We start from the raw sequence: 22,167 nt of genomic DNA, 5'->3' as shown, positions 1-22,167 counted from the left end.
TTTGCAAGAGAATGGGACTTTGTACATATTACTAGCAGCCCTGAATATCCACAGTCAAATGGACTAGCTGAATGTGCAGTGCAGATTGCAAAGCAATTGCTTGAAAGGTCAAAGCGTAACAATACTGATGTCTTGAAAGGTCAAAGCGTAACAATATTGATGTCTTTTTGAATTTACTTAATCTGAGAAACGTACCCTCTGATAATATACTTGGCTTGCCTGCCCAAAGACTTCTATCCAGGCAAACCAGAATGATGCTACCTATTAGTTCCAGTTTATTGAGGCCTAAAGCTAAGAACAACAGGACCATCAAAGCCCAATTATTCAAGAAGTGTTCTATCCAGAAGTCCAGTTATGATAAATTGAGCAGATTTCTTCATCTGTTAAAAGAAGGAGAGACATTGAGGATACAAACGGTGAAAGGTTTCAGCCAGATTGGTCAAGTTACAGGTATATGGCCTGAGCCGAGATCCCACTTTGTAGAATCTGAGGGTGTGGAGTACAGGAGAAATTGCAGACATCTTCTTCCTGTACTAGAATAGTTATCACAGCATTGTTCCTGATACAGACTCTAGATCTCAGAGCAAGTCAGACATTGTTCCCATCCCAAAATGTGTCTCAACCTTTACTTCCCTTCCTGAGGATGTTCCAGATATTCCCATGGTTGAACATTCGGCAGAGAGAGTTCCAGTTGCTCAATCTACTTCTCAGTTTTATGTCATGCGATTTGGTAATATTTCCAGAGCTAGTGTTGAATACACTGCGACATGGACATAACTGTATATATGCACCTAGTTTTATATAATTGCATGACAAAGAAATATTTGTATTATCTGCATGCCAATTGAGATTCATAGCATTGCATGATCTATTTCTCAAAGAGGGAGGATGAAGATCAGAGTGTATGTACTCTATCTTTAAGAAGCATATCAAGGACTGAACATGCACATATAAATAGCAAGCACATGCTATATCCAGTGCCATTTTGAGAGAGCAGCCAGAGAGTGAGCATGGATGATTCCAATAGCTAGTTTGTATATAAGTTACCTAAGTTAAAGTCAGTAAACTTCTATCGTGAGATGTTTGTATATAATAAAGCTACTTGAACAGAACCCACAAAGACTCTTCTATTGTATCCTGAGTAGGAGAGTGACAGATGGGAAACCACACATTTGTCCCAGAGGTTCCATCTGTGGTCCTCATTGACAGGGTGACAGGTGCTGATTGAGGTTTCTTTTTTGGGGATAAACTCTTGGGTAAGCTTGTAAGGGCCCTGGGGCCATTAGCCTAGTAATATCTTACAATACTATGATCCTATGTTGAGAAGGATCTCACTTGTAAGTGACCATAATGCTGCCATTGTGCTCCAGCCAGCTCAGAATCCACACTGTTTAAGAGTGAGGAGGTGGTATTGTTTAATGTAAGTGGATGGTTGGTTATAGACTAGTTTTTCAATTATCTTCTAAAGTATAGGGAAGATGGAGAAATTGTAGAAGAGGAGGCATTTTCTGGCTGAGGTTGTTTGGAAAGGGGTTTGATAATAGTAGTTTTCCATATGTCTGGAATAGTACTTTGAGTTAACACAGATTTTAAATATGGAGAAGAGACGTGGTAAGGAAGTCTTTGCAGAGTTGTATAAATCAAGGGAATAGTTTGTCTGCACAAGAGGGTGCATTGAGAGGTATGTTTTCTTGTAGGGGTCAAGGTTTTTGAGAGTTATTTTATTAAACTAGAAGAGGGGATAAACAAAGGGTGGTTGGGCGAAAGCAGAGTTTGGGGTACTAGCGGATTGGCTGAATTCCTTGAGAAAGTCATAGGGTGAGAGTTGGCTTTGAGAGGTCTAGATGGTGATAAGGGAGAAGGTGGGATCTGTAGATTTTTGGCCTGTGACAAAATTTACTTCCTGACAGAAATATTTTTGTTTGCCTAGCAGGATAAATTGTTTGTTTTTGAAATAGGTGGTTTTGCACCTGCATATGGCTTCCTTAGTTCTAGACAGTTAAAGGCTGCATGGTTTTCTGGTGAGGAGTTTTGGCTCCATGAAAACCATGAATTGTCTCTAAGTTGGAGAAGAGCTTTCAGTTCAGTGGTTAGCCAGAGGTTTTCGTTGTATTAAAAAAAGCACTGTGTGAGAGGGAAGAATTCATCCTGAAGTTGCAGGAGGGCATATAAGAGACGTGACAGCTATGTTGGGGTTCTTGTAAACTGGTAATGTGTGACCAGTTGAAAATTTCTAGCAGTTCTTTAGGTTTTCTGTTTTGCTGGTAGATCTGGGACTGAAGGTAAGGAGTTTGGGGGGTAGTTTTGGTAATTGGTGGATAATTTAGAAGGTTATTGGGGAGAGGTTGCTGAATGAGGATGGAAGAACATTTGCATTGGGGATTATGAGAGGGTTGTTATTGATATGCAGATCCAGGAGTGTTTGTTGGTTCAGAGATTTGGATGAATTGTGTCATTTACTAACCAAAATTAACTGAAATTGGCTAATTTGGTGGACTAAGTTTGCTGATCATTGCAAACTGGGTATTGTTATCTGTGTATCCACTGATACTAAATGACGTCAGCAGGAGTAGGAATGTTCACATACCTGGTATACTGAAAAAAGTCTAAAAAAAACTGCTTCCATCTCATATGTTATAAATGGTACTCCTCTTCAAACAGAGATGGTCATTAGAGACCCGTATATGTACGTAGACATCTCTGTCTCTCATTCAAATATCATGGTTTCATTATAGTCAAGAAATTCTCCTTGTAGCCTAATTGATAACCAAAGGAATACCTTGAAGACCCAAAGAAGTTATCATATTCCTGTAGTCTTCCCTTATCAGACACACCATTGAATACAATGCCCCCTTTGATATGTACAAATGCAAGCATATCCCTCACCTGTAAAGATCCCAAAAGATTTCTAGCCAAGAAAATTAAAAGTCTTAAATCCTTCAACTATCTCAAAAATTTAAAAGGATTATCCTTACACTCAGTAGCTTATAGGCTGCTCCAAGGTGACCTGTGTTTAGCTTTTTAAGCCTATTTCATTGCAAAATCAGTGCCTCTACAAACACCAGAGACTAAGCTTACACCAAAACATAAAACTAGTTGGAGGGATAGTTTCCTAAGACAGTGTATGCCCAGCCTATGGAATAAATTGCCACTACAGGTCAAGCAAAATACTACTTTGGCTACCTTTAAGACTAGTATTGATGACAAGATGGGCAGACACACCATGCTTACATGCTTGATAAAGGTGGCAAGAACATTTAAGTTTGTTTACATATATATATATATATATATATATATATATATATATATGTGTATATATATATATATATATATATATATATATATATATATATATATATATATATAGCACATCAAGGTCCCCATGATTGCTAGCCCAGTATTATTTTACAATTGCCAGTAATGACAGATTTTGCGTATTTTACAAATTGAAAACAAGTGATAATGTCATATGAGCTGAACACCTAGTATTTGCAGCAAAATTGTCTGCCTACATGTTAATTTCAAAATAAGACATCAGCCAGCCTTTTGTCATGCTTGCCTATTGATATATTGACATAAACATGGAAAAATCATATTTCTTATATCTGACTGAGCAAACAGCTATATCATTTTAGCTGTACTAAACAGAGTCATATATCAATGGTAGAGGTGTCTGTAATGATGTTAGGTTTCTTCTGATGCCTTACAATACTGTTCTCAGCAATCCTGCTAGTATGATAATATTCCATGTTTCCTAAAATATAATTATGGACAAATGATTACATTTTCAATTCTGTTAATCTGAAAGAGTGCAAGTGTGTATGCTTTCATGTCTTTCTCTCACATCTTGCTCACTGTGAGAGTATGTCGTATGCAACAAATTCATTATATGACATATGCTCCAAAATATTGAAATATATGAATTTACCAACTCAGTACAGTTGATGAATTTCAATATTTTCATTGTCCTGTGGCCCAAAGTAATGTATCTTGGGGAACTTTCTTTAATGTACCCTCAACTGTACCTTATGTCTTGACAGTTATATTATATTTTCTTCCTGCAAGTGAAATAATGATGTAGTTATTTGAAAAAGATTAATGCAGATATACAAATGCCATTTTTTGTACATTGTTGTAATGAAGTTATTTCTGCTAATGCCTTTCACTCTGCATTAGTGTCAAACCATATGTTTTCACTACCTGAATAGAAATCTGAGCCAAACTCCCACATTCCACACTCTGTAAGTGTGTTATTAGCAGAATTATAGGTTCATAGGTAGGTACTAGGCTATTGACCCTAGGGCCTATATAAGCCTAGCCAAACGGTACCCTGGCATTTGCCACCCAAGAAAATTATTTTCCTGTGCCTCTGTCAAGCAGAGCCACAGAAGTGATCCTCGGGGTGAATTTCCTGTCTCCCATCCAATCATCAAGATTTTTTTTGAAGAGTGCTAATGAGGAGCTTTGTTTGATATAGATAGGTAGTTTGTTCCAGAGTATGGGAAGTCTCTGAGACAGGAATCTATCCCTCCAGCATGTTCTGTTTATTGTGGTGACAAGGTTTAGATCCCTAGAGCATGTAGCTCAGAGGGATTGGGATTTCTTTACGTGGAGCATGTCCAACAGCTCTGGGTTTGACATAGCTTTTTATGTTAGGCAGAGATCGCCTTGGAGTAGGCGATATGCGACAGAGTAAAGCTGGTGTTTTTTGAGACGGTCTGCATAGGGCATCTGTTTGAGGCCAGTAATCCTCTTTGTGAGGTATTTCTGTGGCCTTTACAGTTGTTGTAGATGTCTTGTGAGGTACATACCAAAAGGGGCGTTGTACTCTATAATGGGTCTAATGAGTGATGAGTAGAGGGGACCAATTACCTCTTTTTTCCTGGATGAGAAACTTTTGTGATGAGGTGTGCCACGTAGAAGGATTTCCTAACTACTGTGGTGATGTAATTATCAAAGGAGGGACTACTGTCCACCTGTGTCCCAAGGTCTCTTATCACACTTTCGGTGTTAAGTAGACTACCGCCTGAAGCTGGATTTAGAGTCTGCTACTTTCACAGTGTGGGTTTGGTCAGTGACGCAGTTGGCAACCCATCTTGTGACATAGGGATTTATACCTAGTTTAGTTAGTTTGTCTATAATTCCAGAGTGGGGGATGGTGTCGAAAGCCTTGGCGAGATCTAGATTGGCAGTGTGTACCACCTTACCCTCATCTACAGCTTTGGTGACCACTTCAAAGAAGTCTGTCAGGTTTAGGAGACATGATCTGCCTTTTGCAAACCTGAACTGGGTAGGGTCCAGAGTTTGGAGATTACCAATGTCATTGTTTATAAGTTCCATGATGATACGCTCCATAGCCTTGCAGACCAGGCTCGTCAGGCTAATGGGGCATTAGTTCCCGGAGTCCGTGATGGCTCCCCCTTTGTGGAGTGGGATAACCATTGCTGTGCGTCATTCAGTGGGCACAAAGCCTGAGGTGAGGCTATGATTGAACCTGGTACTTAGGTGGGGTGCCAGTTTGTTCTGTAGTTCATGTGGAATGCAGCCTGGGATGTTGTCAGGTCCCATGGATGCTGTGTTCTTGGCTTTGGAGAGTGTGTTTTTTTACCTGTGCAGCCATGATTACAGGTACTTTGCATTCTTCCGGTATAGAGATGGGCCCTTTAGGGGATGAGAGAGGGGTAAAGTTAGCACTGAACCTATATGCCAGGATGTTGGCAATATCAGTTGGTTCTGTGTATTTAGTGCCATTGTGCTGTAACTCAGAGCAGATCTGAGTGTTGCCATTGAGATACTTGACATAGCTATAGAATGCTTTGTGGCTGTCTTTAGACTCAGTGGCAATTTTGTTTTCATAACTAGCTTTGGCGGATTTTATGAGGGATCTCACCTTCTTACTGAGACTGACCACGGAGTTTCTCCAATCATGGTATTTTACTCTTTTTTGCAACAGTTTCTTTCTTCTGTTGTAGAGTTTGTTTATAGCAGGGGACCACCAGATTGGCTTCCTTTTTTTGGAGGATAGCATCTTGGTTCTGTTAGGGATTGCACGATCCATGCACTCATGTAAGTGCTTATAAAGTGCAATTGTATAGGATTCAGCAGTCATATCTCTATTGTCCGTCAGCATGGGTGTCGTGAAGTTTGCCACTTCTGTCTTAAGAAGTGTGAAGTTGGCTTTGGAGAAATTTTTTATGATGGTTTCCCTAACGGGGGTGGGGCTGGGATGTGGATGTCTAGGGTGATTTGCTTGTGGTCGGAACTGATCAACGAGGAATTGACCTCTGGTGTGGAGCACCGGTTGCCCATGTTGGTAATGAGCAGGTCTAGGGTATTGCTGCCCCTGGTGGGGGTGTGGATAAGTTGATCCAAGGCATTGGAATTTATGAATTCCAGAAAACGTTGAGCACAAGAGTTGGTACATGAGTAGTTTTCCCAGTTAATGGTGGGGTAGTTGAAATCGCCCATTATTAGGGTGTTAAGTTGTACCCTAATATTTTCCAGTGTATCAAGAAATGAGGAGTGGGAATCCTGGGGCATGGTGGGGGATCTGTAGCAAGCTACAATTTGCATTGCGGTCTTGTCCAGAGTTAGTTGCACTTGGATAATCTCAGATGCATTATGCTGAGCAACTAGCCTGGAAGTGTGGATATCCTTAATGAATATGGACATGCCTCTGCCTTTAGTGCTTCGGTCCAAGTTAGGTGGCCGAAAGGTGTGGTATGAATTATAGCCTGGTAATGCAGGGGTGCTCTCTGGAGCCTTGAACCAGGTCTCTGTCACCGCACAGATGTCGATGTTCTCCATTTTAAGGAGTGCCTCGAGTGAGTGCATTTTGAGGTTTATTATACCAATGTGCATATTTTGTACAGAAATGTTAATATTGTTACCATATTATGTACTACGAGGTCTAAATAAAAGCTCATATTGCATAGTAGTGTATTTGCTATTTAGGTATGTTATGTCACTACATTTTATTTTTCACTTTTGTTTTGTATTGGAATGTACTTGTGTTATTTTTTATGTATTACTCATTTGTATTCCAAATATCTCCACAGGCTGAGACTGAAATTGATCATTTGTGATCAGTGTTCTAACCTGGTTAACAAATGCTAGATAAATAAATAAGATTTTCATTTCAATGTGGCACAAAGTCACATATCCTGCATAACTTTTTTTCACCTGCTCTTAATTCTAACCTGATTCCTGGCACTGACTCATATCATTCTATTTTCTTTAGAAAAGATTAATGCGAATAAGAAATGTGTCAAATTTCAAGCATTTCTTAACAAAGCAGTTTACCTTAATTTCTGCTAATGCCTTGTATCCCATGTTAATGTCAGACTACATGTTTACAGCACCAGTCTGGAATTTCCAAAGGCATGTCTTCTCAGTAAGAGGGACTAGAGTATGGAACTGCCATCCATCCACAATTAATAACAAATCAACTCTCTCATGATTCAACTAGATATTGATGACACAACTGCTCACCAAATCATGATATGAAGCACTTGCTCTCTTTTCTAGATATAGCTTTATAAATGTCAGTTTACCAAACTCATATCCAATAGGCTGTATAAAAGAAGGAAGAAACCCATGGTAAAAACTAGGAGTTGCACCCAGCAGGCTAAAAGCACTCTCATCAAACTAAACAAACAACTCAGAGGACAAATAAAGTCTACTAAAGCCAACTTTGAGGTAAATTTGGCCTCCCAGGCCAAGGGCAACCACAACGTATTCTTCAGCTATGTCCACAATCTCAAAGGCAATACACAATTATATGCAGAGCTCATTGTAAATGGAGCCACCTTTACTGAGCCAGAAGATATAGCAAACCTACTGGCTGACAAATTCAGCTCCAACTTTACCTCTCTGTCCCCCTCAACCTCCCTCAGGAAATATCATCAAATATAATTTCCCCTGCTATCACTAGTGGACAGATCCTTAATGGTCTCTCTAAGGCTAAGAACAATGCATCAATGGTCCCAGACAATATCTCAGGATGCATTCTAAATAGCATGAAATATGACCTATCAGGCACTTTGGAATTGCTGTTTAACTGTAGCCTCCAAACAGGCTGCATGTCTCATGAATGAAGAACAGCAACAGTCATCCCTCTGCACAAAGGTGGGCTATCTACACACCATGGAAACTATAGACCCACAAGTCTTACTAGTTTCATATGCAAAGCCATGGAAAGAATTATCATGGAAATGATCGATAATGATATAGTAAAGCTCCATACACTGGACCAACCCAATTTGATTTCATCAAGGGCAAGTCATGCCTACTCAACCTGGTGGGCATCTTTGAGAAGGCCACCAAAGCAATGGATGAGGGCAAAGTAATTCACATTTCCTATCTTGACCTGGTCAAGACATTTGACACAATACCCCAATCAGGCATTGTTGAAAAACTCAAAAGCTAGGCACAAACCCTTATTTCACTCTTTGGACAGTCATCTGGCTCACAGACAGGACCAGGAAGTTAGAATTGGGGAGTCCATCTCTTCAAAGAGGCCAGTCACAAGTGGATTACATCAGGGACCGGTTCTTGGACAGTTCTTTTTTGGCATTTACTTCTCTGAAGTTAAGGCCAATATCAGTGGTCTCTGGCTGACTAAATTTGCAGATGATTGCAAATTAAGAGCCATCATTGAATCTCACACTGACACAAATGTACTCCAGGAAGGGGAGACACAGATAAACAACTGAAGTCAGAGCCATGGACTAAAACTAAATGCCAAGAAATGCATAATAGTATCCTTTGGGAAGTCATCCAGCCCAGGTAGCTATCATTTTGACAAAACACCCCTTAGAGTTGACCCAGCAGTCAGGGACTTAGGGAGACACATAGACAGTAATCTAGCCTTTGACCATTACGTGTCTACAGTAGTGAGGAAATCATTCTGTATCATGCAACTTATAAACAAAGGTATAGCATTTAGGTACAAGGAAGTCACTTTTCCACTGTATTCAGCATTCATCAGACCTATCATTGAGTACAATGCCCCCTTTGGTATGTACCTAACCAGGCATATCCAACAAGTGGAACATCCACAGAGGTTCCTCACTAAAAGAATACAGGGCATAAGTAAAATGTCCTATGCTTACTGCCTCAAGTCCTATCCTTGTATTCTGCCTCCTACAGGCTTTTGAGGGGAGATCCATACCTGGCATAAAGGGCATTGTCAGACCCCACACTGATAGACCTCTTGCATATCTACAAAACAAACAGCACCAGAATTACCCATTCAAAAGTCTTAAACCTTGCCTGTGATATAAATAGGATGTACTGGAGAGGCAGATATGTATCTCAGAGACTACCCTGTCTCTGGAACAGGCTCCCCATCCATGTGAAACAGAGTTCCTCCCTAATCCAATTCAAGTGTAAAGTGGACAATTGCTTAGAACCTATGTCTCTAATGGACACAGGCAACTTGTAAAACTTGTAAATGGTTCATCTCCCAGGCCTCTGCTTATAAATGTTCCATCTCCCAAGGCTCTAGCTTACACTTATCAAGGGTACCAGAACTTGTCAGAGATTTGGGATGCATGTCTAGGCTTAAAAAGGCCCTTGTGGTCATTATAGGTTCATATATTCATAGGTGTGTATTCAGCTAATGGCCCTGGGGCCTTTACAAGCCTTGCCATAGGATTACCTTAGCATCGTGCCACCCTACCTTAGTTCCCAGTGCCTCTGTTGAGTAGAGCCACTGGAGTTATCCCCGGAGTGAATTTTCTATTTTCCATCCACTCATCAAGATTCATCTTGAAGAGAGTCAGCGAGGTGCTCTGCTTGACATGTATGGGTTATGGGAAGTCTATTCCATAGCATTGGCAGTCTGGGTTATGAATCTGTCCATCCCTTATGTTCTGTTGATTGTGGTAATTTAGGTGAGGTCTCTGGAGCGTGTGGTGTGGAGGGATTGGAATTTCTTTAGATGTAGCATTTCTAACAGAGCTGGGTCAGACATGGCTTTGTAAGTCAAGCAGAGATCACCTCTAAGTAGGTGATATGAGACAGAGAATTGGAGTTTCTTGGGTATGTCCATATAGGACAAGTGTTTAAGGCCTAGGATCCTCTTTATGAGGTACTTTTGTGGCCTCTCCAGTTGTTACAGGTGTCTAGTGAGGTACAAGCTAAATGGGGCATTGTACTCAATGATTAGCCTAATGAGGGAAGAGTAGAGGGAGACAATGACCTCTTTCTTCCTGGATGCAAAACCCTTAGTAATGAGATGTGCCACATAGAAGGACTTTCTGACCACAGTGGCAATGTGGTGACCAAAAGAGAGGTTGCTGTCAACCTGTGTTTCCAGATCTCTTACAACGCCTTCTGCATTCAGTGGACTACCATCGATGAACTGGGCTTTTCCCAAAGAGGATAACGACACATTTTATGGCGTTGAGCTTAAGGCCATGATTCTGACACCAGTTGTTGGTCTCAGTGAGGCCATTTTGTAGGATGTCAACATCACTTGGGGAATTAATAATAGCTCCCAACTTCCAATCGTCTGTGAACTTTGTCAGCCAGAGTCCCTTTGTGTTGGCCTGGACTTCAGAGAAGTAGATACCAAACAGGAGAGGGCCCAGGACTGAACCCTGTGGGACTCCACTCATGACTAATCAGCAGTCTGACTTGGAGTCAGCTACTTTCACACTTTGGGCTCTATCTGTGAGCCAGTTTGCAACCCACCTAGTGATATAGGGGTTGATGCCTAGCTTAGTGAGTTTTTCTATGATTGCTGTGTGGGGAATGGTACCAAAGGCCTTGGCCAGATCAAAGTAGGCTGCATGAACCACCTTGCCTTCATCCACAGCTCTGGTGACTGACTCAAAGAAGTTGACCAAGTTGAACAGGTATGATCTACCCTTCACAAAATCAAACTGTGTGGGATCCAGAGTTTGGAGATTCCCTATATCCTTGTTTATTAGGTCCATGATGATGTGTTCCATAGCTTTGTATATCAGACCCATCAGGCTAATGGATAGTTCCCAAGGTCTGTAGTCACTCCTCCTTTGTGGAGAGGGAATGACTGTAGCAGTGCGCCACCTATGAACCAGTGAACACTACAGAGGTACATAATAAAACACTCCTGAGTATGCTGTTCTTCAGGTGAGAAATTAAACCAAGGCCCCATTTGCCTGAGCTGGTGGTAGCTCAGGTGGATGTAAGTTTCCATGGCACTTATTGAAAACAATAGTGGGCCTTTATTTGCCTAACATAAAGAACTTCAACAGACCCTATCCTCTGATACCTACTCCACATTTGAACATCCAATGGGGTCATAAACAACCATTCAAGAGATCTAAATATCCTTTGTAACATAAATAGAACATGTTGGAAGAACAGGTATATATATTTTATAGACAATGATACTTCTTTCAAATCATCTTCCTTTTCACATAAAGCAAAGTACTTTCTCTTATACTATTCAGACTTAATCTGGGTGAATGAAATGACAAACATAAATTCATCCCTGATTTAGTACCCTTGTCCCTCATGGATAAATGTTTGGCTTGTCTCAGGGTTATCTGTACTTAAAATATAAGGACTAAAAACTTCATGCGACTATATGGTTAGGCTTCTAAAGATCCTCATCAGTCAGCTTAGTATATACATATAAATCTGTGAATCTATGAACACATTCCAGGCATATTATAACTATTTAAAATAGCTGCCAGCAGTACCTCCTACTTAGTAATACTGAATAAATTCTTACATCAGATTTTGTATATACTTTATTAAAGGCTGATATTATTTATATAACATATATCACTTGTTGCGTTTACTTGTCGAAATTGTAATATTTTTCTTAGAATTATTGTTTTTGTATTATATTGTGATCCTAAGGATCCCATCAACATATGCCTTAAAAGTTAACTAGAAAAAAAAGATCCTCTTGTGAAAATTTTACCTTGGATTGCTTCCATAATTTTATAGACTGAAACTGTATTTGCACAGACCTTAGCATTTCAGATAGTTCTTTATTTCCACATTGTAAAAGACAGAGGAATTAGAAAACAAAGATAATACTAGACTGATGGATCAGATGTCCATACTTGTTTGCCTAAAGAAACAATAGTAAAAATAATTTACAAAAATACTTTATTATGGTGTCACTGCTTGCCAGAAATATTCCTGCTATGAATTATTACAATCTGCCGTATTTCTGCTTGCAACTCTACTCTGGAACGAAATGGCAGGCTTTCTTGTCTAAAAGGCTCAGTTACTTCCTCAGTAATGTAAACTCATCTTAATTCATTTAAGGCCTGATAACCCTTTCAGTATATCATTATACAATTAAATATAGTCAATAAAGCTTTCAGGTTTCTTACTTAGCAATAAATGACTTTAGTCAATGGTTAGATGATGTAATACTTACTGTAAATTTAAAAATGCTGAGGTAATACATCTTAATAGCTGAAAAAAGTCTTACAAGAGGCTAGCTAGACTATATTTTCGTGATTTCCCTTTCCTTAATTGGTATGATGTCCTGCACTGTAAATATTAGAAAATAAACCTGTTTTGGAGAAACTAGCTCACAACCTTCCATATATGTAACTTGCTGAGCTAAAGCTCTTAGTAATGCACAACTCTAACCGTTTGTGCTGTAGTGCTGTTTAGCGAGATAGAATTCCCCATTATTTGTGGTCTATATTTGTGGTCTGAACAGGATTCGGTTATAACCTTTGCAGCCTCTTAGGCATTCAGATGACTCTAAGTAATGTTCCATTTGCTAGTTTCTTGTATTATACATAAACATAATATTCTAACAATGCATGTTTCAAGGTTTCTGCTGCACTGCAAGCTGAAGTGTAACAAACTAAGCAGAGGTTTGTATTAAGAGCTCATTCTTTAATGAGAAGTATGATGTATTACCTCTCTGATATGTATTATTCTTGACAGTTTCCAAGGACCTGTATGTTACCATGGTACATACCTGTGGTGCATGCAACTGCATGCATAAAATGTACATAAATATATAGGCATACTTAAAAAAATATATTTTAATTAAGCAACACAATATAGACTGTATTAGCTTTTGTCTACAGTTAAACAGAACTTTGGCAAGGAATATATTGCTTTAATAGCTGCTTTTCCGTAGGTCCTCACTGCCATCAGCACACAACCATCTCCATGTATGACAGTGATGTCATAACATCATGACCACATCATCATTTGCTCCATTGAGGAAGCTGATTGTGGCAAGGCCCATTCTAGTTAAAAGCATTACTGTATGTCAAAAACTAAATATTCAACCTTTCACTTTTTATTTAATGGTTGCTATACTGGAAGAGAGTTGCCATTGTTCCCATTTCTTGCCACTGCCTTTCAAAAGGTTAAGGTTAAAGGGAGCCATGCTTGCTTTTGTATCCCCAGCAACAGCCATTGTAAACATATTTGCCTGTATTTTCACCCCTCTGCCATTTCCAGTAAGTATGAATATTTGTTTTACTTTGTATCTTTTGTTGACCATGTTAGTCCCACTAGGCTGGTGGCCTTTTTTTCAGGGGACACCCGAGGAAATTTTTATTTTGCTAGGGAAAATTTGTCCAGGACATGGAGGAACCTCCCCTACTCTTTCTGATAGGTGCTGCGGGATCTTTTACATCCACCTAGTTACTACCAACTCAAGCAGATTGGGCCTTAGTTTAATATCTCATCTGAAGGATGATACACTAAGGAATGCAGCACCTCATATACTGCACTGCAATGCCACCTATCTAGTTACCTGGACTGGAAATAGCATCCAGTTTTCTGGTTTTCCAGCACCAAAGGCAAGTGTGCCACCTGTTGCACCACTGACACTAATGAATAAATACAACACTTTGCATAATTAAGAATTGAAAAGAGGAAATAGAAACCATGTTTGCTGAGCAATAGATGAAATGAAATGTGAAAGTCTGGATTTAAAACTTCCATGTATGAACATAAATAACAACCTGCTTTGCAGTTCAGTGGCATAAATGATAAAAAAAAAACACCATTTCAGTGGTGTGAATAATAATCAGCACTCTGGATTTTTTTGTACTCAAAAAGTGATAACATTTTTGCTATATTTTGATGTTCTCAGCACTACCTATATCTCCACATCATTCTAACTAGGCTATGTTTTTGCTTATTTTTTACACCCCAAAACATTCAGATGGGGACTGCCTTTCTGACATGATTCTGTTCTTTAGCTCTTTCTCTATCTCACAATGCAGTCTTTGCCCCCCATAAGATTGCACCAGAGAGGCAACACATTATCTGGGGTGCTATGTCTCTATTCACTTCCCAAGTCAATATTGTGATTTAATGTTTTATTTGTGCCTTGGAAAAATGTTAGTTACTTTTTGCAGGGACACTTCCTCTTGCTATACGCATTTCCTTCTACCATAACCTGTCTGCCTCATTTCTGTAATTATGATCTGACAACACCTCCTCCCTTTGATCCTTAGAGGGATCTTTTTTCATCCTATTTCTTGAATATGTGTTGTACTCCATATATTGCAGTAATTTATAGCATTTTGCTTTTTTGTCCAGCCTAAATTGTTGCTGTACAACATGTAATGAATGAAGACAGACCGGACTAGAAAAATAATTTGCATATGCCTTTACTGCTGCTCAGAGTGCAGAGAAAGGTATGACTCGGGTGAGTGCATGTAAACATGTAGTACTTGTGCATACATGACTCAGGTTGATGCAATATATATATATATATATATATATATATATATATATATATATATATATATATATATATGTGTGTGGCATTTGTACATATGAGACTCAGTTGGGTATATGTGCACATTCTCCATATGTACATGTGTGACTCAGCTTGTTGCATGTATATATGCAGCATTTGTAAAAGTGTGACTCAGCCAGGTGCATGTATTTATGAAGCATTTGTACATGTGCAACTGTGCTGGGTGCACATATACATTCAGCATTTGTTCATGTGTGACCCAGTTTGGTGCATGTATATATACAGCATTTGTACATGTGTGACTTCACTAGGAGTATGTATAAATGCATGCAGCATTTGTATCCCTATGACTTCACTAGGAGTATGTATGCATACAGCATTAGTACGTGTGTGACTCAGATGCAGCATTTGTAAAAGTGTGACTCAGCCAGGTGCATGTATTTATGAGGCATTTGTACATGTGCAACTGTGCTGGGTGCACGTATACATTCAGCATTTGTTCATGTGTGACCCAGTTTGGTGCATGTATATATACAGCATCTGTACATGTGTGACTTCACTAGGAGTATGTATAAATGCATGCAGCATTTGTATCCCTATGACTTCACTAGGAGTATGTATGCATACAGCATTAGTACGTGTGTGACTCAGATGGTTGCATGTAAACATGTGGCACCAGTGCATGTGCAGTAGAGCTTACATGCACTATCCCTCCACCCAACAAACTTAAACATCACAATGGAAGCAAGAATACTTAATAAACACTGCTGAATCACATAGTAATCAAAAGTGCTAAATACATATGTGCTTATATATTATTTGAAAAAAAAACTCTTAAATGCAATACATCATTTTCACACAATAATTGTAACAATACATGTTAGGCACATGTAAGGTTCTATGGATATTAATGGATTTCTGTCATCATCTGCTTCCAAGATAATGGCTGAGTTATTCATCCTGTATGACTGTACTCCAGTGTATTAATTTCAATTCCTTTATGCACTCCATATAATGTGAGGGATCTGTGAATGTTTAGCTCCCATCGTTATGTCTTGAACTTCTTCTGTACCTTATTCTTCAAAATATATATCTTTTGTTCCATTTGAATATTTATTATGTATGTCATGCTCCAGCCTTGATATTCAAACTGTAACTTATATGTATATTATTTTTGGCATGCTCCACGAGCCTGGGTTGTGGCTGAAACAGATCAGTAGACTAGCCCAACCACACAGTAAACAAATAGTAAATAAATCAATAATTAAGTCTTCATCATCCACTTCCCCATTTTAGATGGCATTTGAGTGTTGTGTCAACTGTTGCCACTCATCTCTATTCAGAGTCACTCTTCTACTTTCTTTGACAGTCATGCCTGTCTCATATCTTCACTCATAGGTTCATATGTTCATAAGTACTTACCAGGGTATTGATCTGTGAGGATCTTTAGAAGCCTTGTAATGACATTTTTAGCCCTTGTAATTTAAATATAAATATAGCAGTGCCTGGCAGAGCATTTACATGTTACCCTTATTCATAAGGGGCAAGGTTGCTGAACCAGGGGTGAATTTGTAGTTTCTCATTCATTTGTCCTGATTATGTCTGAATAGAGTAAGGGAAGTCTGCTTTAGGTGGAGGGGAAGATGATTCCAAAGAAGTGATATTCTCTGTGATACATATCAGTCCCTGCAATGGGTTATTTTTTTGTTGTAGAAGAGATTAATATGTCTGGAATGGGTGTTTATACCACCACTTGACTTGTGGATGTTTAGTAGATCTGTGCGCAAGGCAGAGATCATCTCTCACTAGCCTTTATGAGACTGAAAAGAGGGATAAAGCTTTGATATGATCAGTGTAGTTTTTATGATTTAGGCCCTTAATTTTCTTTGTGAGAAAACATTGTGGCCATTCAAATTGTATTAAGTGTTTGGAGACATACATACAGAAGGGGGCATTATATTCAGTGATCGGTTTAATAAGTGCTGAATACAGTGGCACAATCAGGTCCCTGGACTTAAACGCCATACCCTTACTAATAAGCTATGCAATCAAAAAGGATGATCTTACAATGGTGGATACAATGTGATCAAAGTACAGTTTGTTGTCCACATAGGTTCTTGGGTTCCTAACTTCTGGATTGATTTTCAGTGGTATAGTGTTAATGGGATAGTTACGGGGGATGTCATCCTTGCCCAAGGAGACTATTATACATATTTTAGCATTTAGTTTTAGTTTATAGTTATGACACCAACTATTTGTTCAGAAAAGACCCTCTTGGAGGATCTTAGTGTTCTCTGCAGAGTTTATGATGGTTTACAGTTAACTACAAACTTGGTCAGCCATAAATCCATCCATCCTCCATCCATATCTTAGATGGATGTCTTTGTCTTCTTTTGCTTTCTTCCTGCCCTTTATCCAAATCTGATTCAACAAATTGCCTTCTGCTTTTCTGAACATGTAACTGAACCATTGCAATCCATTCTCTTTGAACTTCTCTGTAATTGGAGCTACTTTGTCTTTTGCTCTGATGTCCTCATTTCTTCATCTCTGTCACTGTAACTATCAGCTCTAGATTCCTTAGCTGCTTTGCCTCCATTGCTCAGATTTGCATGTCCCACTGTTTCCCCTTCTATCCAGTTTTATGCTTCTTATGATTTTCTCCATTTGCTACCACAACCACTGTCTTATCTGCACTTAGTTTTATCCGTGTGCTTTCAGTTTTGCAGTCCAGTCCCCGTATTATTTGTTAAGAGTTCATTTTCAAAGTCTGCCTGTAGTGCCATATTTATTTATTTATTTTACATTTATTTACTGGGAAAGTCCAACTGGGGTAGAAAGTGCCCGTTTTCAGGGGATGCCCAAGGAGAAAAGCACCACAATCACAATGTTTTAAAAATCAAAGATATTTTAAGTCACAAAATATCATGTTTCGCTACAAAACACAGGAATGGACAGGGGTCCAGGGAAGTAAATAGTGTGGGAAAAAATAGCCAGGGAATTATTATGGCTAGGCTTGTATAGGCCCTAGGGCTGATAGCCTAGTACCAACCTATGTAATGAGAAAAATATAGAACATATGTTTCATAGTAGAGTGCAATGGAAAACAATAACACAAGTTGGAGAAAATATGTGAGAAAAAAGCTCATTAGCCATATTATTTGTTACATAGATTAGTATGTGATAAATGAAACCTGAGACAATTCTAATAAGATATTTAAAAGTGATATTAGAGATTACATGATTAGAGACAGTGAGTGGAAATTGAGTGATGTCTTAACATGAGCAATGATGTTCATATTATGGTTTTAGAAGGAAGAAGGATGGAGAGAAAATGAGATTATAAAGATAGTGCAGGGTAGGGTGTCTGCAGGTAGCTTAGATTAGTAGGGAGGAAAGCAAAAGAGGTAGAGGAAAGGTCTGCAAAGATGAAATGGATAAGGTAAGATAGTGGGAAAAGCAAAGGAAATGAGTGGAGTAGGAGGTTGGACAGGGTTGTGAGGTGTGACTTAGGTTGAATGGGTGAGTGAAGTATAGTGATTACGTTCAGCCAAGATTGGCACAGGAGCAGGTACATGACTTTGTAAAGTATTCTTTTAGAGAGTACTTAAAGGTTTGTAGGTTAGAAATAGTTCTGATGGTTAGAGGTAGGGAATTCCATTTTTTTGCTCCCGAGTATGGCTATAGGCTTTGTCCAGGGGGATTTATTTTGTTTATTTATGGTGAGAAGTTGTCTTCTGACCTGCGAATTATTTAAGGGAAATATATGCTGATTAAAGTGGTAAGAGCTGGCCAGGCTAATGGTTTGTGTATGATTTTATGTATAAGTTGAATGTAGGAGATGTGGAGGGGGAGTTCCAGCCAGCTAAGGGTATGCAGTGGTTTACAGTAATGGGTAAAGGATGAATTAGCAGGAAATTTTGTTAAAGTAACTTTCAAGTTTGTTTTTATAGAGGACTGTAAATTTGTTAGAATTGGTGCTGCATGGAGTAGGGAGGGCAGAAGGTAGGTTTTGGCTAGAGTAATTTTTGTGGGTGTTTTCAGAAAATGTATGTTTCTGTACAGCATGCCTAGTTTTTTATGGGTTTTCTTGATATTGGTTTGGATGTGGTGATGAAATTTAAGATTATCGTCTACTATGACTTCTAATAGTTTGGTATGGTGGACTAATTTAATTTCTGCGCAATTTGCCAAAAGATTTTGGAAGATGCTTTGTTGGGGGTGTGAGCTTTGGGGGTAAAGAGGAGGAGTTTGTTTTTTGGGGGTTGAGTAACAGTTGAGCTCTTGTAAGTGAGGTTTGAATGGAGATGACAGCTTGTTGAGTGATTTCTTGGGGGTAAATTTAGGTGTTTGAAAAGCAGATGGTGGTAGACTCATCTGCATATTGAATTGAGGCTCCTTCACAAGAAGATAAATGTAAGTTATTGAAAAAAATATTTAATAGTAGAGGGCCAATGATGGATCCTTGTGGGACTCCTGTGAAAGTGGAAAGGTGTGCAGAGATGGATCCTTGTTATTTTACAGCTTGCTGCCTGTTGGTAAGGTAGCTAGAAAACTATTGAATAGATGGAGATGACAGACCCAGGGTGGAAAGTTGACTGAGATGTTTAGTGTGGTATGAGAGAGGATATATAGAACCAGCATTTTTTAGGTTTGTTTTTATGGCTATCTTCTGGGTGAGTATAATAAGACTTTTTATCACTATTAACTTGTTTATTGACTTGGTTTCATAGCTGTATAAATAGTTGCCAATCTTTGTCATTTTTATTCTTTTGCCACTTAATCCATGCTTTGCCTCTGCCTTTCATAAGGAGTTTGCATTGGTTGATGATCCATAGTGTATGGTTGTTTTTAATTGTTTTTTACACTGTGTGGCTAAGGTATTAAAATATTTAGAAATGCTGCATTGAGGTATTCAATTGCATAATTTAAGGGGAGTTTTTGGGGATGGAAGAGTTAACTGTTTTCAGAGCTCCAATGAAGGATCCTTTGGAGTAACTGGAGAGATTATGGATAGTTTTGAACTTATGTTCCTTTGTTAGTTGTGTAATACTCTTGTGGGTATAAACTGGCAAGTGGTCACTTAGTGTATCACGGAGGGTACCTGAGGACATAAAATTAATTGGGCTGGTAACCAGAATCCAGTCCAAGATAGATTGTTGGAAGCTATTTTGCAATATCTTGCAGAAGTATTAATAAGTTGAGTGAATCCAAAGAGGTTCATGCTGTTGATTGCAAAATTTGCAGATAAAGACTGCCAGTCAATGTTTGACTGATAAGTGTAACAAGCCAATTGCTTTCAATGTAGTGATCTGCTGTGTGTGTGTGTGTGTGTGTGTGTGTGTGTGTGTGTGTGTGTGTGTGTGTGTGTGTGTGTGTGTGTGTGTGTGTGTGTGTGCTTCACTTGAAGAGCTGAAAGGGTAGGGCAGTGTTTCATGGTATTGGCACATGGCACTGGATGAACTACATATGCTTCTGCAAACTAGGAACCCCACTGTGAGTCAGAGCACTGATCATGTTTTTGTATTTGGGTCCCTGTACATAACCTGCACTACATCTATCAGTCTTTATATGACTTTGAACCATCACAGACCTGACCTAATCAGCTTTTTCTGAGATCTTGCCATATGGGTTCTGTGTGTCCAAAAATGCACAGCTGGGCTGTTTCCTCATCTCCAGCTTCTTCTCCACTATCTACCTTACTGAAAACACCAGGTCAGTTAAACTGCATCCTGATATGAATCTGGACTGCTCATTTATCATTTTACTTTCTACTGTTCTGTATATTCATGTAGAAATTCTCTCCTGCAGCACTTTTCTGCAGTGTGACAGTGTTTTGCAACTTTTATACTGCTTGCACTTGTGATTATTCCCTCTATTCTTCTACGTTGGCACTAAAATGCATAGTATTCAATCATCCAGGATATGCCTCTCTCTCCATTCTGTAATGAGTGCTCATCACGAGCCATTTATCTCCTAAAGCTCTCAACATCTTAATTATATCTCCAGTGACTTTATCTGAACTTGTCACTTTGCCAGACTTTATCTTCCTTAGTACACTTTATACTTCTAGGGTGGGCTTTCTTTCCTCTTTGTGGAATTCTGTCCTTACGGCAGTACAGCTTCATCTACATTTTTCTAGCTTTGATACCCTGGTCTTGGTTTTCTGAACATCAATGTTCTGGTGAGTTGACCTTCTCAAGTAGACCCACTGAGCCACTTCTTACTTTTAACTTTATAATTATACACTCAACTTTCACCTGCTGTAGCCTTAATGCTATACCTCTCAGAGAGACTGGCACATTATCAGAATATTTCAGCCAAATACAACTCTTGCTAAGTTCAACTTTCTTGTCAAGTATACTTTGTTTTTATTTTTTTTGCCTTTCTTTTCTCCTGATCTCACCCATGATGGCTATAAGCATCCAAGTCTTGCAATTCTTGAAGTGTTGCAGTCCAACGCTCTAAAAGTTGCCTCTTTTTTCATTGTTCAAACAGGCCTAGTTTACTGCATGATTAAATATCTTAAGGTCCCCTTTCATGCCTCCCAATCTTTCTGCAACATCTTAGAACTACATTTTATCTCTCACACCCCATCCCTATTGCTACTCAACAACCAAAGCTGAAGCTCACACAAATTGCAGTAAAAAGTGTTAAGCCTCTACATTTTCAGAAGTGGCAGCAGATTTGGTTCAACTTCAAAGACAGATCAAGCTCATTTCAAATTTATAGATTAAGTAGCAATATGCCCTAGAAACATTAGCGTTGTCATTTCTTCAATATGCATGATGCACTTGTAAATAATAAGAATAGCTATTCCCCACTATTCTCACTGGTTGTTCTATATCTCCTTGATTCATTATCTTGCAGTAGATGTCAATGAATGTGCATAATATGGGCACCCTAAACAGTCTTGGATCACATGCCTGCACATCTTCCTGGAATGTTTCCAAGTTCTAGTCCCCTATCATGACTATGGGACTCTCCAGTAGACAGTACTCACCCAGTCACCCTACAAGTTTAGTTGAGTTCACTCTGCTGCAGATATTCACTAATGTTAATAGACCTTACTCCAACAAACCTTCACTGTGACAAATCTGTTGAATTTGCCTGTGAGTTGAGGAATAAACATAAGGGGGGTACTTCTACTAATCAGCAGGGCTACTCCTCAGCAATAGCTACCTTCCAAATCAGAAAAGTAACCAGAAACATAGTCCAGTTCATCTAATGTCTGATGATCCAACTGTCCTGTGTATCTTCTGTTTGTTCCTTCCTTAGCAGAATTTTACCTAAGTACGTACTGCTCACCTGAAGATTATATTTGATGCCTATAATCTCTGGCCTACCCCTGTGTTGGCTGCAGTACATCCGCTGACCACTCCCCTCTCATCTACCTCTTCCTCCAACTCTTACCTTAACATCCCTCAATCTTCCTACGACCCTCTCCACCCTACTCCTCTCCACTGTTAATCCTT

Source organism: Protopterus annectens, chromosome 2.part1 (genome assembly GCF_019279795.1).
Source record: "Protopterus annectens isolate FY-2018-M chromosome 2.part1, PAN1.0, whole genome shotgun sequence".
Taxonomy (NCBI): domain Eukaryota; kingdom Metazoa; phylum Chordata; order Ceratodontiformes; family Protopteridae; genus Protopterus; species Protopterus annectens.
The sequence above is the reverse complement of the archived record's forward strand: the minus strand, read 5'-3'. Positions refer to the sequence as shown.